General features: G+C 47.6%; 1 pseudogene across 1 annotated transcript in view; it reads right to left on the reverse strand.

Moving 5' to 3' along the window:
* LOC144152617 (uncharacterized) overlaps positions 1–27,378 on the reverse strand; it is a 107,524-nt pseudogene that overhangs the window by 42,969 nt on the left and 37,177 nt on the right. The window contains exon 2 of the transcript XR_013319196.1: positions 17,289–18,415. The product of XR_013319196.1 is annotated as an uncharacterized LOC144152617 (transcript). The remainder of the gene's footprint in view (positions 1–17,288; positions 18,416–27,378) is intronic.

Consider the following 27,378-nt stretch of genomic DNA (forward strand, 5'->3'; position numbering starts at 1 on the left):
ACCTTGTAAAACGCACGCGCTGACAAAGAAGGAAGGAAGTGGTGACAAGTGGGACGCTTTAATTCCCTAACTCGTGCGTCACTCGATTCGCCCGCGAATGTGTCCAATACGGCACCTGTTCCTGCCTTATTGTTCCGATAAGACAGAAAAACCAAGCGTAAACGAGAAGATCACGAGTTCTGACTCATGCTTAGTTGAGCAGCCATCAGCACAGGCATGTTGCTTTCTGACATGCCCCTCAGGTGGCGAAGGCCGTCGCGCAGGTACCGGATGTCTAGGGACCTCTCCGAGACGTCTTTCGCTTGTGCGCGCGTAATAATATCAACAGGAAGATTGCCACTGGAACAGTGAGCCTAAAATCATACTGCTATACATGCAATAGAATGCAAGGGAATTAATAAAGACGATGATCTTGCCTGAGTTAGGTAAACGCTGACATTCAGTCTAGTCTGTACGCCTGTCACATGAATCACCGGTGCAGACAGCCCAAGAAGCCGTGCGGCATCAGGGAATCCTGGAATAAGGACTCTCCCTTAGGGCTGACTGTTCCAGAACGGCGTTTATTCCTCCTCAATAAAGAGGGGATAAATTTAACAGCCATAAGAAAAATTCAGAACAGTCACCAGTGGTAATCGAACGAGCGACTAGAGAGCAAAAGGGAAAAACTCCAGATTGGGCCCTGAATGACACGATGAATGACAGTTGCTTGCGTGTAACGTCATCGTGCCGTCTTAGCCAGCGTCACCCGAGAAGGTGCTGGATGTGCAGCGTATGTGCGTACAATTAAATGCGCATGGTGGGGAGTGGTGGTGACGCATTCGCGCAAAGAGAAGGTGTGCGTATCGCACAGAATTGCTCAAGGGCACTCCGCAGGGGGCGGTGCTTTCCCCGCTTCTCTTCAATATTGCCCTCATTCCGTTCGGTGAAGTGGAGAAGGGGAAAATGCTAGGCCATAGCCTCCTGTATAACCGACTGTGCCTGCTCTGTCGCCCTGAAATCCATTGGAGCAGCCCGTTCACTGGTGGGGGGAGGTGGGGGGGAGGGGGGAGGGGCGCTAAGTTTCCAGGTTTTTCGAAGGCCATGCCGATGCGAACTGCTGTGTGAAGCGGAGGTGAACTGAAACGCACATTGGCGTCGTCTGCTACGTGAAGGCGCCTTCCAGTTACAAAAGTCCGCAAAATGGCAAGCTTGGACTTCATGAGCCAATATTAAAGACCGAAGCTTTATGCGTGGCGTCGCAGAACTACTAAACGGCGTTCGGTGTACTGTTCCCGCCTGCACGCTCACCCTTTTGGGTTCACTATGGGAGTTTCACAACAAAATGTACACATGCCCTCACGGTTGTCACTGCGATAAAAGCCAGTTAACTTTCTCCGGCTTTATAGGAGTTGATAAGTGAAAAATAATGATTCTTGATTCGCTGTTTAGTGATAATTGAGTCATACTAATTAAATTTTGTTCGAAGAAGTCCAAACAGTTGAGTTCCCGCTTTTTACTTACGAGTCCATTCAGTCTTGTTCTGCGGCTAATATTTTTTACGGTCCCCGAAAGGGTACGCGCCCACCCTCCTCTATCCCTTCACAATTTCTTCGTCGCCGCTGCTCCATGAAATGGTGCCATCGCGCATGTAGTAGATATATTGACGACGCAGTAATCGGCAATGCCTGGCAGCTGCGCAAAGCATGACGACTTCAAGCTTTAGCTCAAGGCGATGCTCAGTATTTGAAAGCCCCTATATACGCTTAGGATAAACATTCAGCACCTTAGCTCGTTTCTCTCGCTACTTCTCCCCAGTACATTCATTCTTCCCTCACCAATCACATACCGAATAACCGATCAATTCCCAGTGGGCCACAACCCCACTAGTGAACTCACCCGTAACATTTCTGGCTGAATAGAGAGAAACGCAGAAAAAAAAATCTGAAAAATCTTTTGCGTTAAATTATTTACGAACGAACAAGGTAGCACGAGAAAGACCATCTCTTTTATAATAACACTGTTAAGTTCTAGCGTCACCCTAGCTAGGTGGTTTTATTTCTGGCCTCGTGAATTTCCATACCTTTTTTTTGTTCAAACAGGAGTTGCCCGTCAGTGTTTAGAACCAGTGTTGCCTTTATACAACACGTATTTTTTGTTTGCAAAGGGCCTTGACAACTTTTTTTTAAACCACTGATTGTTGCCAGGTGAGTATACAAATGTTGACCGTGCCCTCGCCAACATAGGAGAACCTGGGATTAGGGCGCCACCAGAGAGAACGGCGGAATTTCTGGCACTGATCAGGCACATGCAATGCGTTATACAGGAGGCTATGGCTAGGCAAAGAAGCAAGTAGCCGACGAGCGGGTGTGGGGAGTGCGGGCCTCAAGGGAAAAACGCTTCCCGCGGTCGGAATAGAACCTGGTTCCCTTGTGTTATGAAACCGGCGTCTATCCCATTGCGCCATCATCACATCGGGGGCGCACAGCATTTCATTTGGGTTCGTAGCGCGGGCGTTGGCATTGGACCTTGGCTGAGTTGAAGTGAACTTTGGCGTCGGGCTTTGGGAGTTTGGATTTTCGGCTTTAATAGGGTGGATTGTGGATTTATTTGACTCAGTTTGCACGGAGAAAGCTTTGCTTTTCAACCGCGTTTCGCTTAATAAAGGGGAAGACATAAGAAAAGCCAAGTTAAAGCTATAGTGAAGACCACCAGCTCCGCTGTTCTCTCATCCTTCGCATGCCAATTGCGAAGGTGGCCGAATTTTTTGAAAGTCTTAAAATGTTATTCGTGCCACAAAGAAAGTGGATTACGTGGAAATGGTGTCCACCAAGGCTACAAGTCGCAACTAAGTCGGAATTCTTGGATAGTCTGAAAAATACGAACACCGGAACCTGCAGGGGCATTGCTCGGCAGTGGCGTAAACGCAGTCACCATTTATTTTTTTCTGCAACACCCCCCCCCCCCCCCTTCTCAGCTATTACTACAACGCACTTATCTCACCGTCCTGACTAAGGAATGAATTCGAGAGACGTGTTACAACTGATAACTTTGTTTTCATGAACAGTACCTACTCTGTGTCAAGGATATCTGTGACTATTATACTTTCAGCGTTATTATTTCAAGCTGCAAGTGGAATGGCGAAAAGGAGGGCTTCATATTGATGTTTTACCATGTCCTCTAAATGCACAGGAACGCAAGGTTCGGCTGTCATTAATGGACCGGTGATTTTCCCATAACTCACCGCGCCAGCCTCCAGCACGATGAGGAATTATCGTCAATTTGTCTGCCTTCTTCTCGCGGCATCTGTTTGTCCTCAAGACTTCACTCATTGTCCGTTTAGTTGCACTTAGCTGGGACTGAGCTCCACTTACGCTACTCATTCTTGACTTCTTCCAACAACACTCCCCCCCCCTCCCCCCAAGAAAAGAAAGAAAGAAAAAAAGAAAGAAAGAGAGAAAGAAAGGCAAAATAAAGAAAGAAAGGAAGAACTAAAGAAAGAACGAAAGGAAGAGAGGAATAAAAAAGAACGAAAGAAATACGAACGAAAAAAAGAGAGAAAGAAAGAGGGAAAGGAAGAAAGGAAAAAAAGAACGAACGAAAAAGAGACAGAAAGAAACAGAGAAAGAAAGGAAGAAAGGATATTGAATGGGTGATGATATATTCCCCAGCCCACTATAAGCAGTATATACTAACTGTTAGTTGTTTGTTTTTTAATACAGTGAATTGTGATGTTATTTCCAGCTGCCATCGAAAGTTGCGGGCAGCCTAGACGGGGCTGACCTCTCCCAGCTTGATGTACGGATTATCTCTCTGCCTCACTCAGTACAGACAGGCAGTGTTTTTCGCTTGTATGCGTGGCAACTATGTCGCGACACAGGCATTCCTCCCGACTGCCAGCTCTTAACTATATGACAGGGTGACAGCGGCAGGATGCGTGGCTGGATTGTAGGTGTGTAAACTTTGCACCAGAAAAAAAAAAAAATAGCGGACGCTTTTTCTTTTCTCATGGGGGCGGGGGAAGGGTAGAAGTAAGTTTGCGCAGACAGTGCGGGGAGAGCGGAGCTTGAAGATAATGAATGACCAGTTCTTGTGTGGCGTAGTCAACACCGACATTTACCCAAACGGACCATAAAGAGAAAATACAACCTTGTTTGATTTGGAACAACTAGCCTTTGGTAATTCAACACAGCTCTATTCCAGCCAGGAAAGACATTATTTAATAAAAAAAAACGTAAGAAATGTTAAAATCCTTCAAACTTAGCGATACACAACCTCAGAAGTGACGTAATACAGGCCAGCACTCAGAACTTATTAGCGTGTTAACAGCACGTTACCACTGCGGTGACCATCAAACGGAACTATAAGGTTCAACTACAATCGCCCAATTACGTTTCTTGGCGGTGGCTTTGTGGTGAGCGGTAGCCAATCGGAAAAACAAGATTCTGTGTTTTTCGCCAGAAAGTGGCTCTCCAGACCGGGCTGGACTCGACTCGGAAAATGTTGAGTACACGTCTCTCGTTTTACTTTTTTTTTTTTTTTCATGTTCAAGAGACACTCCACCCGGGGCCTTGTGCCGTGTGCTACAGCTCCCGGCGGGGTGCATGCAAGCTGTGCCTCCCATTTCTCCGCACTGGGGCTTCTGATCTTGGCCGGAAGGACACTGAAGTCGACGTGAAAACGGTCCCACCCATGGCAACAATAAAGTTTAATCTGATCTGATCTGGGGGACAGCCGTTGTGTTTTGGCATTCCCATGTGGTGTGGTACCGGGTGGTATTTTTATTACCCAACGGGCACGCGTCCGCATGTTGTGCCCGGTGAACTTTTCTCGATATGTTTAAGTTTGGGGACGGTGCGCCTGTCTGCAGCTGTCTCCAGTCGGTGTCTTTTGAGCAAGAGGAGTCGCCTCTGCTTCATCTGTTTTCTTTAATGTCTAGATGACTGGATCGAAGTTTGCGATAAAATTGGTATCGTTGTTATCGGGACAAATTTCAGCCTTTTAATTCCCCGAACTTGTATTCTGTCTCGTAATCCCTGTAACCCATCGCTTTCTCGCACAGCAAGCGTGTATATGTCTAAAACCCCACGCTCATATACTGATAAATAAACAGTCGAATCGTGGGTTGGAGGTTACGGTTCCCTTTTTGCAAAAAAGTGCACCGCCTGGGTTTCGATTCCGGCCGAGAACCTTGCGATTCTGATTTTTCGCCTAGCGCGGCTTTTTAGGATAACACGCCGACATCGCGAAGCTTCACGAATCCTACATCACAGAGCTGTCGCGGCAAAAACAGTTTTTCAGTGCAGGATCGTTTTTATTGAGTTACACACACACACGCACACACACACACACACACACACGCACGCACGCACGCACGCACACACGCACGCACGCACGCACGCACGCACACACACACACACACGCACACACACACACAATCACACGGTTAGTTTCCGTATTATTCTGAAAGCTGAACTAAACTATTTTGCTCCTAACCACGTGCGGAGTCAGACCGCGAGCGTAGTCAGTGACCCATCTTACAAACTCGTGATTTCATGCCCACGTCCTAACGATCTCTCCATACGGAAATGAAGATCTGCGGAAAGGTCTTGTGTACACTACTATGATAAGCCAATTATAATAAGCCAACGCAGTTTTTGTTCAAGCCAACGCAGTGTTATTTTTTTATTTATTTACTCGCAATGGGCCGGCAGCGTGGGGAGCCTCAAATCGAGCGGTGTGAAATAGTATGCGCGATGGCGCTCATAGATGCGGTGCTTGTGCCAGCTATTAAGCGCCGTTCCGTGAATTATTCACGACTAGAGTTGCGGAGGCGCGGAGGAAGCGTTTCCGGGTGCATCCCCCTTCCACCCGTCGTCGTCGCCGTCGTCAGTTTCAATACGTGGTGCGGTTGGCAAGCCCGCGAACTCTTAAGTTCATGGGCTGCGGGTTCACCGTGGCGTGGCCGCGGGGGCCCCGCCCGTCTTGATCATTCGTGACTCTTTTTTTCGAGAGGAGAAGCCACCACGCGGGCAAGCGGAGAAGCGGATGGCTTTGCGCGTACACCGCACTTTCGCGGCTGAAGGCGGTAGATGCCTGTCGCGACGGCGGGCTGTTGACGAATTAAAAATTGCGAGAAGATGATTCGATCAGTGCAGCAGCTGCACGATCGTCCGACGACGCTGCGACCACGTATCCCACGGAATGTGTTTAGGTTCGCCTTCCTTCCAAAGCAGGCTTCCCCAGCGGTTTCAAATATTTCCCAGGACCAAGCGGCGATTACAGAATGAGCGCCAAAAACCAAAAGGGGTTGCGGAGGAACTGCGTCTAAAAAGCTCAATACTTGCGTTAGCGAAATCCTGCCCTTACATTGCTTGTTTATGCATACGTCGAGATGTTGTTTCTCATTACAGTATACCTCGTGGTACCAATGTCTCGCGGTGACCGAGCCGGCTAAGCATCGGGTATCGTTAGGGAGCTGAATACGTCCTCAAGCAGAATTCCCTGAGCCTCCTTCAAAGTCGATGACGCGGGTATTCATGATCAGCAAAGCTCTCTCTCTCTCTCTCTCTCTCTCTCTCTCTCTCTCTCTCTCTCTCTCTCTCTCTCTCTCTCTCTCTCTCTCTCTCTCTCTCTCTCTCTCTCTCTCTCTCTCTCTCTCTGAGTAACATGAGGGCTTCAAAGTCATATATATCATGATCAAAAATCACGGGCCATCTCCACTAACGTGAAACCTGGGGAAAGGCGAAGCAGGCAGTGTATAAGTGTATTCTTGGGGCCTTGGCGTTTTTGTCAACGGAGATTAAACCGTTGGTGGCCAGAGGTATAAAGCTTTGCTGTAAAAGTCTCTTGTCTTTGTAGCACGAAGCTCTCTAGCGCGAGGCGTAAGCGAGTTTTGAGGTTTTCAAAAGTACCGTGACTACATGAGGCGACGATTACGACGACTACAGGACAGCCAACAACCTCAGCCCCTCAGGGGCTTCGCCCCTAATAACGCTGTCTCCCCCGATCCCTCCACCCTCTCTCTTTCGACGAAGTATTCGGATCTAGCCCCTTATTTCGTGTGGTTACTGCGGACATCTTCTTCTTTCTGTCACGTCACGCGCTAGCGTACCAACTAGCATACCGGTCTGTTTTCAGGAACTGCTTAAAATACTGCTCCGCGCGGGAAATACAGCTGTCAAGCGGGTGTGTGTCCGCATACACAGCGTCAGCGCTAACAATACATTTTCGCATCTTTTTCCCAAAACACGTATGATGTCTCAGAGCGCGAAAAGCAAGCTTCAAATGACATCTCTGACGTGAACAAAAAACAGAAAAAACCCTGACCTGAAAAGTTTTAGGCTTGCACTCACACACGCACAGCTCCGTCCGACCAACCGTGTATACGCAAACATTGTATATTCAACACCTACACACGATTTACGTCGAAGCATCTAACTTGGACAAAGCTGCTATACTCCCAAGTTCAAAGTATCTTTGGTGTTACTGTCACCCAAAGGCACCCAACGTCCGCTGCAGAAAACAAACCGTCGGGTCTTTAAAGGGGAAACTAAGGGTGGGGGGGGGGGGGGGGGGGGGGTGGATTTTGTCATGGGAACCTGTACCCCGAAACGATGTGGGTCATCCAAGCATGCCGCATGCGTAATGTCACCCCTTCCAACGCGACTCCACGGCCCAACAGCGCCGACAGCCGGGCGCCACATCGAGAGGCGTCAACGAGAGAAGAGAGAAAGCCACCCTTAAATCACCTCTTTTCTACCTCCAGGCGCCCAACACTACCGCCCCCTCACCTCACCTTCAAAACAAACCTTCAACCTAGCCTTCGCACTGCACACCGCGCAATTTATCGTTTCCTTTAGCCTCCATTTTTGACGCAGAAATATACCTGTTCGTTTTCTGCACCGGAACGAAAACGAAAGCTTCCGGTGTTTTCTCAACCCGCGTTTATTTTGTATACGTGCCCCGTTTCCCGTCCCCATGTTTCTGTCGTCTATTTTCCCTCCGTTTGTGGCGGAGCGAGCGCGTATATACATCTATGGACGTATATATCTACAAGCGCACGCGGCAGACAGCCGTTGTGTCAGTGCGCCGATCCGCGTTTACGCGCCGTGACACATGTCCCGAACGGAACCGTGAGACACGTGCTCGACATCGTGCACCTCGCGAGGCGCTGCGCCGTATACCTGGCCTCTGCTTCCGGACCCGGAGTCGGCGGAACGAATCCCGTATTACTCAGACACCGCACGACAACGGAGCCGTCTAGAATTAAAGCGAAAGCTTCCTTAGGGGGACCATGGCTTCCGGTCAAGAAACTAACGTTCCCCGTGGACCGGTTTGCCGACCAAAAAGCTCTGATAAAATCTTTGGACACGCGGCGCGTGCGTGAAAAGGGCCTTCCATTGGGTGGAAACGGGTATACTTGAAAATCTCGGAAAATGAAGGGTTCTAGATCAGAAAATAAACTCGTCGATCAGGAAGGAGTACAATAGTACAGCTTTATCTCACGAATTAAGTTATCCGTACACACTTATCGTTCGTAGATGTGCTTACTTATTGTGCGAAAAAATCATCGAGACTGATTCGTTCTTCGTTTGCGATTTGGGTCTTTGGAGGTTTGACGGTCGATTGGACGCACTTTCAGCGAAAGTTGGATGCATTTCTAGCGCGGGTTTTGACGCAGCTTTGATGTGAGAAAACTTTCTCGCTTCTCTCAGCTTTCTTTAGGAAGGGGTGGTAAAGTTTTTCTAGAAAATTCTCGAAACGTTTTGTTCTATATATGTTAGTTCGAGGACTTCGGCGTTGTGCAGCTTAGCACGAGGACGCGGGTTCGATTCCCGCCCCCGGCAGCCGCTTTTCTGAGAGAGGCGAAAAGCAAAAACGCCCGTGCGTACGAGATTTCGGCGCACGTTAAAGATCCCCAGGTGGTCAAAATTAATCCGGAGCCCTCCACTACGGTGCGCCTCATCGCCGGCTTTGCGTAGGCGCGTTAAAGTATAAACCCTACAATCAATCAATTAGTTCGAGGTCTTGAAGGAGGAACCTGTGAATTAATTGTTACTGGTAAATTCGTTTCAATGAAAGAAGGAGAGGCTCGTTTTGGGAAGGAGGTGACAATCCGTGTGCGCACGAAAGCGATATTTATCGAAACAATTCCTTCCTCCCCCTTGCACTTTCCCAGTGGTCAGGAAAATGGAGACTGGATTGGCGCGCGGTTACCGAAGTTCATGTTCGACAAGCTATTAGAACCGAAGGAAGGGCGAAATCTGTTTCGAGAAAAGATGGGGACAGTGCGGGAGGAGGGAGGGCGTGAATGTGGTCATAAATACACTTTACGAACTGAATAGGGGTGGTAGCCCTCCCCGTTAAACCTGACTTTTCATTATCTGCACCGTTAGGTCCAATATTTTGCTGTCGAGGAGCCTTAATTTGTTAGTCGAACCAAGATATTCATAAAATATAGAGAGTCCTATAGTCGTGTGTTAGCTATACGCGCGCAGGCAAGATATGGAACTATGTCTGAATATATTAAAAACAGAAGTGTACACAGCGAATACAAATTACAATACAATTAAAAGTAACAATTAAAAATACTTTTGGCACACCCGACTACACCAGAAATTGAATACCGGTATATCCGAGTTTGGTATACCGGTAACGGGATATGCGACGTGTCTATACAAGCTCACAGTGTTTTGACGCAAAATCGACATAAAATCCTGCCTTATTTGGTTCGCGATCAGTGCGCTGGAGTTGGTACCACACTAACGACCGATGTACAGGAGGAAAAGTGCGATCACCATCATCATAATTATCATAAGCGTTGTTATTTTGACGTAAGCACGAACAAAGAAAGCTTCTAACCATAACCGGTGGCTGCAAGCTTGTCTCGTATCATTTGAATGCTTTCTTTCCGACCAACATTTTGTATCTTGCACCTCCGCCAAAAGCATGCACATCTCTTCCCCTTTAATGCGCGCCGTTTGCACGTTCCCTGCCTTCCATGTATTCTGCAGCTGTACTCCGATTCTTTCTCTAAGGGCCAAACTTTAGAGCGCTGCTTACCTCGGTGAAGATGCCTGAATTGCGCGGCACATTTTTAGGGCCGAATTTTAAAATCCCCTTACCTTAAAATCCCCTTACGCGACCAAAACGCTCTACGCTGTTGGCGCTTTGAGGTGTGGCAATACAGCCGTGGTCAAAACAAGGAAAAACGCAGCACACCTGCCAAGTGCCTGCACGCGCGGCCAGAGGGAAAAAAAAAGAAATAAACACTCCAAATTATACCCACACGATACTAAAGGCTCCCGTCACGCTCTCGCGAAAATATAAGCATAAACATTGAATCTGCGAATGCCCGCGAATGCCTCACGGAAGCAACTTTACACGGTGCAGCCTTCAAAACTTCCGCTGCGCCGAATAAACGAGCAGTGATCGATCAAAGGTGACGATAATATATATAAAGTAACGGCTGACCTGCGCATCATTTGTCACGAGAGCATCCGCTAGTCAACGTGCACTCGCTAGAGTCGTTTAATGTTGCGCTTCAATGGCAAAATATCAAATGTGCCGCACAAAAAGCTTTTCAATTTGGTCGTTGATTGCTTTCAATTTGAAGTGATAGATCGACATTGGTGTCGATCTATATCGTGCAATGTCGCTTGTCCCGTGAAATTGTGACAATTAGTGACTGTGACAAAGGAAATAAAGTTAAATAACAGCGGGCTCTTTGACCTGCCTCCCGACGGGTGACGACTTGCGCCTTGTTATATATATATATATATATATATATATATATATATATATATATATATATATATATATATATATATATATATATATATATATAATAAGGGTTGGCAGTCAAGAAAACCTCGGAAAGCAAAGGGGAGGTTGTGGTGGGTCATAGAAAGAGACGAAGAATTTTTTGAGTCGAAAAGAAAGTGATGAAAAAATGCCCGCCGGGTGGGATTTCCCATTTTCTGATTCGCTATATATATATATATATATATATTGCAGGAAAATATTTCTTGGACACCGGCAAGTCGTAGCAAAAAAAGAAAGACACACGTCGAAAATTTTTCGACGTGTGTCTTTCTTTTTTTGCTCTCTCTCTCTCTCTCTCTCTCTCTCTCTCTCTCTCTCTCTCTCTCTCTCTCTCTATATATATATATATATATATATATATATATATATATATATATATATATATATATATTCCCTGATTTCCCTGACGATTCTTCGTTCAAATGCCAGTTAAAATGTGTTGTCCAAATTGCAGCGCATTGTTTTCTTTTTGAAATTTCATTCATTATTCGTTATTTTAACGCTATAGTTTTCTACCCACCTTCCGACGCGCTTTCCGCGAGAAAACACACGCCCACATGCGCGCTATTCGGTTAGTCAAATGCAACAAAACAAAATGCCAACACGTAATAACGCAACAGAAATACCTGCCCGATGTTTGTGAAACGCGGTAGAGTCGTCGTAGTGTGCTAAGGCGTTTTTGTATATCATGTATGGTACTGCCCCGTAGACTGCCGCAGAATGAGCTCACGAGGGGGCAAGAAATATACATAGCGAAAATTCCTCTGCCGAATCAGGCTACGCAACTTTGTGGTTAATCCAAAAATAATAAAGATTTTTTAAACGCATCTGCTTGGGTAATCTTTGGGCGCGAGAAAACACGCTTACACCTCTTTCACACGGGGTGAAATTTCAAGAAATCGCGTTTTATTGAGTCTTATTACGTCACTGCTCCACAAATAAGGCGGGATAATTATATTATGTAATCTTTTTTTCGTCACACGTAGCATCTAGGGGTGTCAGCCAGTTTAAAAAATTAAAAGCGCCTTCGCCTAACGACAAAGATGGTTGAAGCGCAAACCTTTCTTCCGCCGCAAACCGAGTCAAATCAAAGTCCAGTCTTACGAGGGATTCGTTCGTTGTCATCTGAGTTTGGACTTTGACGATGATGATGCCCTTGAAATGCTTGGCACGTACCCACTTAGGGGGCTTGGCCAAGTATACAGTGTTGACTGTGCGCCTGCGCTTGATGTGCCTTTGTGAAACCCCACCATGTAAGTTTGCTTTCCTGCAGTGCGTTATGGGCGCAACGATTTGGATTTTGGATTTTGACTTTGGACTTTGAAGACATTGGCTTTGGACCAGCTTCGCGTTTCAGCCACCTTTCACTTCACCTACGATGGTCATCATCGCCAGAGAAGGTTGGCTTTTCTGCAGTGCGTTTTCGTGAACGGCCGCCATCAGTGAAACAAAAAAAGCTTCATAAAAAAAAAAAACGGGCGTTTTCACGCGCCGAAGCTACATCTGAGCGATATGGCGCACCTTATAAAGGAGGACTACGGATTCATTTAGACCAGCTGAGGATCTTTAACGTGAGCCTAAAGCTACAGACACGCGGCCGTTTTAGTTTTTCGCCTCCATCCACCGAGGACGAGACGTCCTCGTGCTCAGCAGCACTGAGCCAACCAGGCAAGTATGTTTGCCAGCACTATCTGATAACATTCCCTCTACATTTCAACTTTATCTTGCATACTAATACCAATGATGTAGTATGTATTAATGCACTGATTTAAACTACTTCCGCCGATCTAACGCAGTCCACTGCTTAGGGCCAAAGCTAAGAGATAAACTTGCATCGTACAAATAACTACATTGCTCTTTTTTAATCACGATTACAATGAGCCTGCAAGTCTTTTACAGCCTCCGCAGTTTATTGTTACCGCTCGAGTTGTGCACGTATACATAAACGGTTACCCCAGGAGCAACAAACAGATAAACTCCAGCTCGGTAAAAAGCAATGCCTTTTAATGTCTCTGAAATACTCATAAAGAACGGGTACTGCTATATCCCTGACAGTATCCCTGACCAATAGGAGTTTGAGGTAACTACCAGTATAGAAATCCCGGGCCATCTTCACAAACGTGAAACCTGGGGAGGTTCGAAGCATGCAGTGTATAAGTGTATTCTTGGCTCCTTGGCGTTTTTGCCAACGGAGGTGAAATCGTTGGGGGGGGTGGAGGTATACAGCTTTGCTGTAAAAGTCTCTCGTCTTTGAAGCACGAAGCTCTCTAACGCGAGGCGTAAACGAGTGTCTCGGTGTTTTTTTTAGCACGCGTTACGTTCCAGCGCGGGGCGTAAACGAGTTTCCCGGTGTTTTAGTGCCGTGACTACATGAGACGATGATTACGACGACGACGACGACGACGGGAGATGCCACCAGCCCCAGCCCCTAAGGGGCTTCACCCCTAAAAAGTCTTCAAGCATCAATCAACCGAATTCGGTTGCAGGCAGGGGTGGGAAACCTCACGAGAGCGTGAGATCGACATCAAATGGACTTCAGCCTCACCGTGTATCATCATCATCATCATCATCAGCAGCAGCAGCAGCAGCAGCAGCCTATCTACGTCCACTGCAGGGCAAATGCCTCTCCCATTAATCTCCAATTACCCCGGTCATGTGCCAACTGCGACCAATTTATCCCCGCAAACTCCTTGATCTCATCCGCCCATCTAACTTTCTGCCCGCCCCTGCCACGCTTGCCTTCTCTAGGGATCCACTCTGTTATACATGATCCACCGGGATCATGTATAACAGAGGGATCCACCGTGTATACATGACTTCATGTTGTGGTGAGCGCAGAGGCTGCGACTCGCTGAGTGGGTAAGTCGGGGCTTTGACCTGAAACTCAGCCAACGAGATTTTGAGTTTGGAGCGACGTTAAAGTCGGGTTATACTTGTGGGCGCTGATCAGATAACGTGGGTATACGTTTGCACTTGTGACTTGTAATGCGCGCCATAAAATCAAGCGTAAATCACTTCACAACTTTCGTAGCATTTACCAGCAATAGTTTTATTTAACTCTTGTTCCCCTACAACTCTACGGAGGCTTTACCCGATGTATAGTTCAGACAAGCGACTTAAAGGTAGACACAGGTGATTTTTTGCGAGTGCATATATCCTATAGCTCATACGAAGGCCAGCGTTTTATATAGTGGGGTAACCGCGGGGAATTTCTGATTAAATGGACGGAATGCCTTTAATTTGGAACTGAACTCTTTCTAACTCCGAAAGGTCGCACCATGTGGTATCTAACTGTATCTAAAACCTGGTATCTAAATGTATCTAAAAAATGGTATCTAAAAACCTGGTATCTAAAACCTACTTTTCGGCCTTTCGTTTCTTTTTCGCCTCACTACGAACTAGCAAACCCCGCCATTCGTGGGGCTAACATCTTCCGTATTCAATAAAGCTCCCCATCTCTCTCTCTCTCTCTCTCTCTCTCTATCTCTCTCACCCCGCCATGCACACCCGCTCTCAACCAATGACGTCGGCCACAACAGGGGAACGAATATCACATCCACCTCAGCGACGCTCTTCGAATATTTCCTTATTTAGAGGTGGTTGGTAGTGCACGCGTGATAAAAACACCCCACATGAGTCATCTGAAGTATATATGATTGAATTGTTGCCCGGCGTGAAGCATGCAGACTGTGCATGTCTGCTTGCATGTGAGGACACGGACCCCCCCAGAAGCGATATTAATACACGTTTCTATTAATAAGTCTGTCTGATTGATATTGCATATACCCACTTAAGTGGCATTCCAGCTCTTTTTATGCGGTTAATCGAGAGTCTCCTTCGGCGTTCATGCATTCCTAGCTGTTTAAATACTTGAGGCCAAATCATAAATTATGTCTCGCGTAGAACACCCCCTGATGATAACAGCTAAAAACCTAACGTTTCTTTCTTTACATTTTTTCAGGAACGATAGCGGACGCATTCAGGCAATTACATTTTCTCGTACTGTTCAATCCAGACTCGTCTCAGGAGGGTCGGCTGACGCGCATAAGATTAGCTAATAATGTTCCACTGTAGTTCAATTCTAATTCCCTTCGAAGTCCACTCAATCTTCCGACAAGCTCCATTCCAACACAAAGGAGAAATTCCAGACAGCCGCCTTTCCTGTATGTTTGTTTGCATCGCACACGCCGATCAGAGCTATGTACACTTCACTGTCACACAGTCTGCCCGGCCGAGAGACCTCAGGGAGAATGCAGGTGACTTTAAAAGGTTGATTGATGGATTGATTGAATTAATGTTGGGCCGACGCAACGCAGACGATGAGGCGCTCCGTAGTGGAGGGCTCCGGATTAATTTTGACCACCTGGGGATATTTAACGTGCGCCGAAATCTCGTACACACGGGCGGTTTGGCTTTTCGCCTCCAACAGAAAAGCGGCCGCCGCGGCCGGGAATCGAACCCGCGACCGAGACTTTAAGGGGGAAAGGGAACACAACCCGCACCTCTGCGCTTATTCAACGCCAGGTTCAGTCCCCCCTTTCTCTATTCCATGATTCATTCATTCTACGCAAAATTAAAAATTGAGCGACAATCCTTGCAAGGAAATGTTTTTAACACGCGGTCAAGATATAAGCAGGAACATCCCGTGGACGTACTGGGGATGTAAACGAAAAGGCCTGCAAACTTATTAGACCTGCAGACACCGTATGATGCCCAAATTAGCTAGGAGGGGGAATAAAAACAGCATCCTGAAGGCTTCTGGTGCTTTTCGCAATTCTCCGCGTAAATTATCACCCAGCACGCATTTATTTACGACCGCGTGTCAAAAAAGATACAGCGAGTACGGGAACAGCATGCATGGTTGATGTTTCAGCTTATTTTTATATATGGTGCGGGAACAAGCTGTTATTCCCAAGTTTACACGATTGATTAATAGCTGTATGTTCACAACCATACCGTTATCTCCCGTATACTCATTCCGGTATACTCTTTCTCCTTTGTCGTATCAGTTTGAGGAGACCACGAAGATAAAATTTGGTTGATTTATTCGAGAGAGTGCTACGTCAGAATAAGAACCGTGCCATTGCAACACAGAATTCAATTGTGAAACTATAATCAGGAAAACATGTGAAAGAGGGGTAACCATTCCCTGTCTCGCGCTGCCCCTGTGACGCCACATGCACTCGTTCATTCTCTTGGCAGCCCTGGGCAAAAGCCACCCGCCAATAAACATGATTCGCAATAGTAGTGCTCCCAGTTCCGCTTTATCGCCCCGCTTGAATGAGTGTAGAGTTAACCCACCCCACTCTGTTTTTGGTATCTTATCAAACGCATCACTGTTGACGTTGTGACGATGTTTGGGAGGGTTTGAAGCTTGAGGGGTCCTTTTCTGTGAGGGAAACATTCATCAAGGCGGGAATGGAGTCGAGCTATCAATGGTATAGTTCTGTCAAATAACCAATTATCTATGTTGTTGGTATGGTTCCTTTAAGTTATACCTCCAAATTCACCTCAGCTGAAAAACCGCGAAATCAGTATACGTTATTTTCAACACGTCAGGAACGCAAAAGAAAGCGTCTCTCTCTCTCTGTGCGTGTGTTTTAGACCATTCTCATATTCCCTGCCCAATTTTATAACCCGATAAATCGGTCGTAAAACATCATAGTTCCTGTACAGCGCTTCAAAAGCTGCAGGTGCAATTTCACGTTTCACTTTTTTTTTTTTAATTTAAACAAAGTACAACGTTTCCCCGGCGCGCAACAGGGCCTGCATGCCAATTCTTCAGCTACTCCAGGCGTGAGGCCCCATTGTATCGGGTATTCGCGGAATATTCAGATTTAGAAAAAAAAAAAAAAAACATGCCGGCACTGCAGCCACGGTTCGTGACACACACCCACAGGATATCACCACGTCTCAACGAATACCTAAAATCCCTGTCACGCGGAACTAATGAGACATTCAATACTATGTTATACAACCTCGAGCCACTCTATACGCCTGTGCTTTCACCCTCCAATTCATTCAAATCCATCCACCTATCCAAGAAGCCGATAACGGAGCGCTGCACGCCAAAGGGACGAACCCTTCGGGGTCTTCGACTTCGACGCTCACGCCGGCTCCTTCCGCATACGGCACGCTCTGCGGAGCCTACGTATGCGGTGGCATTCATGTCGGGCATGGGTTGCCCAAGCGCCGTAGATAAGGCATACACGCGACTGGCGCTCCGCCGCAGTGCACGATCAAAACACGGGCAAGCGAAGCGGAACAGATTGTCGTCAGATGCTCTCTCAGCTGATGGGCGTATCTGGGATAGCCGGATAATGAAGCCGGCGGCAGCGCGGCGGGGTCTATCTCTACGACGGCCCCCGAAGTGGGCCGGCGAGCCGCTATCGCGCACGCCGCGCTATCGGGGCCAGCGGCTGCCAATGGGCCGTCCGGCGATAAGCGGCCGGGAGCGCGCGATAAGGAAGGAGGGAGGGGCTCACCGGGCGAGAGTATCCTGCCCATGGAGTCCGTGGCGTAGGCGTGCTGCGGCATAGCGGCCAGCGACGCACTGTTGTCGTACACGGGCCACGGCATGTCCGAGCGAACGTACTGCGGAAAAGGCGCGAAGCCGTTGGCCGCGCCGCCGCGTCCATCCTCCACGAGCGCCGCCGACCCGGGGCTCAGCGCGGCCGGCTGCAGCGTGTAGCCGTTGTGCGTCGTCGACTCGAGGCCCTGGCCGCCGGTCTGCCAGGCCTGCGCCTGAGGCACGTACATGCTGAGTGGCGAGTACATGGACGACGGAGGCGAGCCGCCCAGCTCTCCTCCGGCCTGGTGCGCCGTGGCGTATGCCGGCGGGCTGAGGCCGCCGCCGCCGCCGGCCGCCTTCACGTAGACCTGCTCGGTGACCTGCCGGTTCGGGTAGGGCGAGCTGGCAACGGCGTAGCCCTGCGCGTACTGGGGCGTGCCGTACGTGCTGACCATGATGGTGGAGGAGCCGAGCGACTGATACAGCAGCTCCTTGTCATCGCCCGCCGGCGGGAGGGCGTCCGCCGGGTTCAGGGCCTTGAGGCTACTGATGCTGCTCGCCTGGCTGTGGTGCTCGCCCGGATCTTCGCCCGGCGCGAAGCTGCATGTCACGGCCACCGGAGTGGGGCCCTGCGGACCCGACGGGGAGCCGCTCGGGGGCGGAGCCTCGCCGGCCGCCGCCGACGGAGGCGTGCCGTCTGCGGTGGGGGACTCCTCGGCCGCCGGCTCGGCCCCCTGCGCCCCACCGCCCGCAGTTAGGGACACCTGGGGAATTTCTGGGGAATGGGTCCCGCCCTTGGCCTCGGGAGACCATTGCTGCTGCTGCGGCGGCTGCGAAGCCGCTGTCGTCGCCGGCGGCGCCTGCGGCGGGGCCTGCGGCTGCTGCTGCGCCTGCGACGAGACAGGTGCTGCCACCTGGTGGCTGACCTGTTGTTGCTGCTGCTGGTGGGCCGCTTGTTGGACAGCTTGCTGCGCGGCTTGGTGGGCGGCTTGTTGTGCGGCTTGCTGAGCGGCTTGCTGAGCAGCCTGCTGCGCTGCCTGTTGGGCAGCCTGCTGGGCGGCTTGTTGGGCAGCTTTCTGTTGCAGCTCTTGCTCCATCGCCCTGCGAGTAGAGAACACGCAGAAGTGAAGCGTCAAGTCAATTTCTCCGCACAGCTCTCGAATATAACCTACCGAGTTCAACGCCAATTCCATATTTAGCATGGAAAGAGGTGCCCACGCTTTTAAGAAATGCGTTTTGGGAGATAATAAAGGCGGGAAAGACGATCCCCCCTCCCTCCGATTTGGGGTCGAAAACATAAACCTCAGAGCCACAGTTAAATTGGTGAAGAGACAAACTAGCTATCATATCGTCTAAAAATTCCATGAAAATATTAGTTTTCTGGCTCTTCGTATTTTTCTTTTACTCTTGAAAACAATATTAAACCACTCATCTTAATGCCGCCGATACAGTTTATATTCCTCTTCCATTCCCAAATTAGTAAAATATCTGCGGTGGGCCATTACAGTCACTCAAATAAACTTAAGTGTCTGTTTAACGTATATAGCAAGGTAGGATTAGCTATCGTTGACCTTGCGTTAATGTTCCGCAAATTTCATAAGTCTCCGAAGTGAAGTTATTGCAAACATTGTTCTTTCAGCGACCCGTGTAGTAGTTAGCTCCGCGGGTCCTTGATTAGTTTTTAAAAATATCTATATTCAGCCAAAAACTTCACAGCACCTCTGGGTAAAATTTCTCTTATAGCTGCACGGTTAAGAATGTAAGTAAGGACTCAAAAAAGTGGGACTATGAAGTAATAACTACACATCACGACGTTCTAAGCATTCTAAGCGTGCACTTTTGCCATTAAAGTTCGCTGGGCTGTCCCAGTACGAGAAATAATTTTAATACATGACATGACCGATGGAAGTGTCCCAAGGCATCCGGCTAGTCCATTCCGCCGTTTCGAACAACGGTTTCCTCATTGGGGAACCCAACCCTGGGTTCCTCTAGGGTGTTTCAGTGTCGGCGAAGCCATTTCTGAAACTCTTCTTATCATTCTTTTCTCCCTTTTGCCAAACCTCGCTTAGTATGCCAAAAGGGTGCTTTGCTGCATGACTTGTACGTTTAAACGGACAAACAACCGATTTTTGTGGAGTGTAGGTCGTCTAGCTCCTTTGAAGGAAGGAACGAAGGGTGTAGAAGGAAGGCAGAAAAGTTAACCTGGCTGGAGCCTAGTTTGCTATCCTGCACTTGGAAAAGGGAAAATAGGCAAGAAAAGATAAAAGAAAGAATGAAGAAACGTTGGAGTAGACACGTATGCCCAGCGCTGAAGCACTGACACTGATAGACACTGGAGGCGTTCAGTCTATAGTCTGGTGTTTAAGTTCGTCGCCCGTAGAAAGCGTAAAAGTTCCTTAGCGAGTCAGCATTTTATATACTGGGGTAACTGCTAGGATTTTTTAAATAAACGGGCGGAAATCATTTTAATTTTCGCCAAAATTTCTGTAGCCTGAAAGGTGGCTCCGTGCGGCGTCTCAGCGTTGTCACTACGTTTAGTGTCCCATGGCCTCCGCCATCGGCTGCGGAGGACCCGCGTGTCCACACATTTCAGTCGATTTCAGCGCGCGATTCAAAAACCGCATGAAGGAATATTAAAGGTTACAAACTATTGTTGTTTTAGCAGGCGACAAGTCCTTTACTCTCACGCGTTACTAAAAGTACGTTACTGCAGAGCTTACCGTCGTGTTTGCCATCATTGCTTTTGGAGGGACGCGTATAGCTGGTAGAACTAAAAATTCCGATTTCAAAAGTTCTACGGCTGTATCAACAGAACTGTTTGGGATTAAGGTGTTTTAAGTGATGCCCGTTCGTTTGGGATGAAGAAAATATACTCGACAAAAATCGAGTGTCTCTAAGGTTGGCTTTTTGCACAACACTCGAGCTATGCAAAAAAGCCAGACACACAGAAGGCTACATGTAAGTTTGGTGACTTTTAGCTGTAAGAGCAAATTGCTTGACAATATGACACGCGTCAGCATAGAAGTCAGACGCAAAATTCGGGCATTGAATAAGTATGTGGGCGATTTTAGCGGAAAGCTCAAATTTTTCGACACTATTTCTGACGACATCGTTCATCATGGGTTCGCACATCACCATCGCCAGCCCGAAAGGGGTCGCCGGCGTACTCAAGGTTGAAAACCACTCACTTAGATTATTTAATGCATGGGTATACTCGGTGACAACTTAAGAACGGCACCGGAAGTTGCCGCTGTGCCTTATCACCGTAGCCGGATGTTTCTCCGCGCGGCGCAAGTAGGGCGTTACTGGGAATATTTTGAACATGGCGTGAATCGTTCCCGTGATTTTTTGGACTTAATATGCTTATAAATGACTCCAGTGACGACAAACAAACTGCGTGAGACAAGGCAGACAATATCACGCATTCATAGCAAACCCCTTTCAAAACGCGCGCGCACTGACGTCACGGGTCCGGCGCTTTGGCGGAGTGATACACTACATGAGGTGGTGCCGTTCTTGAGTTGTAACCGAGTATAGTACATGACCTAAATTAATAGCAGTCTGTATTTGAGAAGTTTGACTGGAAAGAGTCACGGTACAAGTAAATAGAGAATATTTTGAGCCGCTCGAGAAGTGAGGATGACTTCGTCTTGTTTAGGGAATCGGGTGAAGACCCACATGAAAGATCAGTAGTATAGGGTTATAGGTAAATATGATGAAAGCGAGAGTAATCTCAGGTAGACATACAGAAGGCGCCGTCTCTCGTCTGAGCCAGGAGCGGATCCAAATTTATTCGCCATCCTTGTGTCAATGAAGTTTCATTCATTCATTCTGAGAGGTGGGGTGGGGGTGTTGTCAGCTTCTATGACCTTCGGTGATGATAATGGTGGTGATAAGGAGGAGGAGGAGGAGGATAGTCACCGAAATTTTGGAAAACCGGAAACACAACCAACAAACGGAAGAAAATCATCAACTAGACTTTCTACGATCTGTGGGGTCATCTTGGGCGTATAAATTCCTAAATTAAGAGGGGGAAGGGGGGGGGGGGGTCAGGACATCCAGACCTCCCTTGTGGATCCGCCAATGGCATGAGCAAGGAAACACTAGAAGAGGTGGAGGACTATAACTATATCGGACAAATTGTCTCTCCTGGTCGAAACCAAAATGAGGAAATCTGGCTTTATATAGTAACAACGATGCAACCGCAAGCACACTCGAGTGATGAACAATATAGGCTACCCCTGCCACTAAAAAGAAATCGATACGTGCTCCCGGTGATGACTTACGTGGTAGAATCTTCAGGACTTACAAATTAAATCGAAAAAAAAAATTGGGTCGTCCCAAAGAGTCGTGAATTAATTGTTGTTAGGAGCTACGCGTGGGGATAGGGAAACGGGCGTCTATGGATTGGGGAACAAACTTGGGAGGGAGGCATTGATCAAATTACGGGGAAAAGTGGACTTATTCCGGGCATGTAGGGCGGACGGCAGACAACAGTGGACCATCTTGTGGATAGCAGAGTGGCTATACCGAGAGATAGGACTAGAAGTAGATGGCAGATAACTCCATAGAGGAATGAGATTTGGAGAACTGATAGCAAAGAATGAATTTGAACAACGCAGTGTAGCACCGGTTAGAGGGCTGTGAGAGCGGACTTCGTACGCTGATGACGACGACAACGACGATGAAGATGATGATTCGCGCAAAGTATGAGGGACCGGAAGGACGCAAACCTCAACAGTCTAATAAGTCTATTCGTATTAGTAACGAGCGTTGCTAATTAGTAATTAGCGACACCCCGCCACCCTATATCTTTAAGGACTCCTCACGATCTTGCTCAATTAAGCCACTGAAACCATCAAACAAGAATTTAGAACCGAAAGAATGAGTGCAAATCGGCTTGCTTCGCTGCAGGTATCGCCGAAAAACGGTCGTCTTGAATTAAGCCACTGAAACCATCAAACAAGAATTTCAAACCGAAAGAATGAGTGCAAATCGGATTGCTTCGCTGCAGGTATCACCGAAAAACGGTCGTCTTCTGCCGCCGCTGCGGCGTTCACTCCTCACTTCTCGACCCCCCATGATGAATGCGATGGAGTTTTTCTGAATCCAATTCCCATTCACCACGTACGTGCTGCTCGCGCGGGCACCTGTTGGGGCATTTTGTTTATGTTCTGCTTGGAAGATCTCTAATGTCCAAGACTTTCACTTAGCATTATCCCAGAGTGCCTTGATGCTTTAAAGGACTCTGAATATATTTACCTTCGTCAGCAACAAACGAAACGTTGCTTATGCATCACCTGTTGCTTATGCATCACCATCAAAGCTTAACCTGTGGTAGGTTAAGCTTTGTGGCCAACTAAACCAATAAAGAAAACCAAGTCAATGTAACGGGCATTGCCGAAGAGAAAAGAACAGGCGATGACAGTTGCCTACTTTGGATTTTAAAAGCAACTAAACAAGAAATGAATTCAAGACCAGAAAATAAAACTTCGGAATTCTTTGAACGTACTCTACGTAACTTTCAGCTTCTTTTATTAGTTTTTTTTTTAGGTTCGTTGTTCGTTGTTCGTTATTTGTTGGGTTGTGATTGTTCGTTGTGGCGATAGCAGATGTCGAAGCCGGGTAAGATTGGTGCAGCGCTCACGACAAGGCAGTTGAGAGTTTTAGCTGACCGTTTTTCACGGTCCGCTCCGCTCCGATAGCAAGCGGGAGCGCCATTGCGCATGCGTGGCGCGCTTGGCCGCGAACGGCATTGGCTCCGGTTGCGCTGACCGTGCCGCCGATACGGGAGCGGACCGTCGAAAACGGTCAGCTAAAACTCTATTATCGGTAGCCTCCATTGAATGATAGGCAGAATCGGTGGCGTCCGCCGCTTTCCTTCCAACCCTCGCCGCCGCTACCCGCCTAGAAACCGACAATTATGGGAGAACGGCGCAGCCTCCCTTATTTTCGTATGTGCGACTAGGCGATGCAAAAGTATACGTTTTTGTCCTGATCACCTGATTATTATTATACAGTGAAGGCTAACTTTCTACAAAAGAGGCTGACAATAATGACAACCAAGACGTGAAAAATTCGGGAACTATTTACTGATAAGTAAGAAAAAGTTACGATAGACCCACCGGACTGGACATGCCGCTCGACATGCGTTTTTCAATCAAATTCTTCGAGTGAAATCACGCGGTGGAATACAAAACTCAAACTCTTTACGTACGAAGTAAGAATCTAAGCTGGAACTTCGCTGTTAGGAGGAGGAGAAAGCGAACGGAAAGGCCGAGATATCCACGTGCATAGCCCGCATTGCTACTCGGCACTGGGAAAGGGATGTTCAAGGGATGAAAGAGAGGGCAGGCGAAAGGGACGGGATAAGGGCTGGGATGAGGAGGCACTTTAGTCACTTTGTGGGCACTACAGTCTTTCATCTAAGCCTGTGACCTGCATGAAACGCAGAAGAGCTTTTGTTGCCTTCCGCGAAGTCGATTGTAGGCGTCGATGTCCTAGAATAGCCTCTACTGTGAACGGTTGATTGTCCAATCGGCTGAGCACGACGGCCAAACGCGTCTTACCGATGAATACTGGGGGAAATGACGAAGCACATGTTCGATCGTCTCTTCAACCTCGCAGGCGTCGCAGTGGGCGCTACTGGCCATCCCGATGAGGAAGGAGTAGGCTTTCGTGAAGGCCACTCCCAACCACAGTCTACAAAGTAAAGTAGACTGCCTGTTCTTTCGTGACTGTTGGGGCGTTAACGTGATGTAACGTGATAGGCCCGACCTCCTCTGTAGGCGGGGCACTGACTCCTGGCACCCTGTACCGCCAGTTGTGGGAGTGACAACAAAACCCTAACCTCACCCCTATACATTCCCCTCCTATGAGCAGTGGCTAACTCAAGGCCGGCCTGGACCTTGGATTCCAGTAAACCTTGGTGAAAAGGTCCTGGACCGCAAGCTGAAGTCTAGGGGTGTCCCGGACTAGGGATTTCCTCCACCGGGCGAGTGCCCTGCCAGTATGATGCATGAATCTCTCTCTCTCTCTCTCTCTCTCTCTCTCTCTCTCTCTCTCTCTCTCTCTCTCTCTCTCTCTCTCTCTCTCTCTCTCTCTCTCTCTCTCTCTCTCTCTCTCTCTCTCTCTCTCTCTCTCTCTATCTCTCTCTCTCTCTCTCTCTCTCTCTCTCTCTCTCTATCTCCATCTCTCTCTCTCTCTCTCTCACTCACACACACACACACACACACACACACACACACACACACACACACACACACACACACACACACACACAAAAAACCAACGTTTTAAACAACAAGATCAATCCGGAAGGAATCTGTAATCAAACATGCGTCACAACAGCCATCGTTCCGCGCAGGCGTTGCAAAATCGATACCTGCATAACCGACCTTTATGAAGCCAAGAAATATCACTGCCTGTTCACTGGATGCTGTCTTCAAGACAGGCAAACTGACACATGTTCAATTCTTATTATGCAAAAGATGACGTAAGCCTCAGCCACCCCACGAGTGTGTTGCTGAGAGTGCCTAAATACGACTTCCTTGCTTTTCCAGTAGAGGCACCCGCCTCTGAATACGCCGGAATACGCAAGATTTGCTCTTGGTGATATTTTTTTCTCAGAAATTGAGAATGTTTCCCGGCCACGTAGGTATCTGACGCAGAAAAGGCAAATTAGTTGTAAATCACTATTAGGCCTTCTTTTTCAATTTTCAGCAATTCGCTGCCGAGCATGCCAAGATGAGCAGTTCTGCTTTTCCGTTAAGCAAGTGTGTATTGCAACAACGCCGAACCAAGAGAGAAACGCAACGCAACGAAACATGTGCACTGCAACTCTGCAACGGCGTCATCCACCCCAGGATGTAAACGAGCGCAAAAATTCCACACATTGTGCATGCACTAGTGAATACGGTCCACGTTTTAAATCACATAACTATTTACCAGCTGAAGAAGTCGCTTTGTTGGCGTCGCACGGTTGTAAATGAAACTCGTATCGTGCAACGATTCCAACCTCCATTGGCTTCTCTACATAACAGCAGTGCTCGGCAAAAAGCCGACTGAGTGCGTTGTTGTGATTTCTGAAATACCTGTTCAATCCCACCCCCTTACCTTCCCAATACGAGTGTTTAGCAGCCGATATGTATGACTATATCACAAAAAAAAACGGTGGTGTAAATAAATCACCTTGATAATTTAATTAAACAAGTATAAATACGAGTCTGCAGACGAGTATAAAACTACAAGTATAAAATTCGTATAAAAGCAAATATGATTTAAAAACACACGGAAAACACTATTGGTATAAGTCAAAACGCAGTTGAATAGCCACGTTACGTGAGCGCGTTTCATTCACCACGTAACTTATTTTGACGCTTCCGTACAAGTTATTTGGTACATATCCTCGCTTTGCACTCACACATAAAGCACCCTAAGATTTAGCAGAAGCCCAAGATTTAGCAGATTGCCCAAGAATAAAACATAAATATGCCAACATTATTTGGGGCCCACCATTACCGCCATGCATTCGTGCTCTTTAGTCCCTCACACTGCCGGATACTGTGGTCTGTGTATAGTTCCTGTGAAAATATACGTTTACGTCGCAGACAATAGCGCTAGTACACCGCGCTTTTACTTCCACCGACTTTTCCCTGCAACACCTGAATCGCACCCACACATTTCTCAATGCAGCAAAAAAAAAAATGCGTGGAATAGTATCTGTATGAGAAGGCAAAAGTCTGCTGCACACACAGACGCACACAGGCGCTCACACGCACGCACACGCATATGCTCCTCCAGGCTCTCCCATTACGACCCTTTTCTTCCATACGCAGCTTCAAAAAAATGCTTTTGTTGGTTTAGGCGCACAAACTCTCCATTTCGTAAGACGTGGGGATATGAACGTTTGAATAAACGGCGACCGACCAAAGCTCGCTAGTGCTGATGAGAAATGGCGAGCGGGCCAAACTAAACCCGTAAGCTAAGCACGCACTCTGTTTTTACGTCACCCTCACCGACTTCCCTCAATCTCTAAGCAACTGTGAGCAAGCTTTAAGGTGAAGCAATCGTTTTGTGGTCAATGCTGGCACTGAGTGCAATGTCTCCTGCTAATGGACCTCACTCCCAAAAAATGTCATCAGCCCCTTTGTTCCCACAATAACTTCATTGCTTTCCTTTTACCGTCGTTTTTTTTTTTTTTTTCCACGAATGTATCTTATAATAAGGACGCCAATCACGGGATGAAGGCACTAACAACATCCCCCTGCTCGCGAGTTTATAAGACGTATGTATTTCTCTCTCCTTCAATTTATTCCCAATTTCTTTGCACCCCAATTTCTTCCATGTTTGTCGTTTTTAACATCGAAGCTGTTCAGAAAATCGCAATTTTTGCGTCCGCAGTAAACCCTTTGAGGGTCGAAATTTTTCGTCAAATGCGGCCCCCCAGGGTCCATTTTTTATTGCTGATTGAAATTCTTCGGACGAATCTATTTCGAGAAAAAATTATCGTAATTTTTTAAGGGTGCCCATAAAGTGAAATTGCTGAGCGTGGACCTCGCGACGACCGCCCGGCGTTCCCTGCGCACGTTTGTCAAGCCAAGCATACCCACTTATGATTATTGGCCAAGACTGGCAAAAAAAAAAAAAAAAAACTCCAGTGTTTGCCGCAATCGTGGTAGCACTTGCTCGGAACGAGAAATACACGTCATAGAGTATACGCCCCTCCAAGGTGATGTCAAATGATTATCACCTCCAAAAAAATTAAAGGAGCTCACACTTATAGCAACAATGATGGAGTAAAGGTCGTTGCGGCAGCGACGAAGAAGCAAATTGGCCGCAATCGTGTACTCAAACCGTCGTGATGGTAGTGAAGGTTGCGTACAGCTTCGCTACATTCAAGTCTTGCGCGTTAGTGTGAGCTTCCTTAATTTTTTTTTTCCTTTCTTCCTTGTTCGAATAATTCCCAATTCGTACCTCGTTACAAAACCTTGTCGGCGTTGAGGTTTATCTGTAATCAGTGAACGCGAGCTTTATGAACTAAAAAAAAAATCAAAGAAATAATA

This window comes from Haemaphysalis longicornis, unplaced genomic scaffold (genome assembly GCF_048455015.1).
Source record: "Haemaphysalis longicornis isolate Haplotype H1 unplaced genomic scaffold, Haemaphysalis longicornis Haplotype H1 scaffold_9, whole genome shotgun sequence".
NCBI lineage: Eukaryota > Metazoa > Arthropoda > Arachnida > Ixodida > Ixodidae > Haemaphysalis > Haemaphysalis longicornis.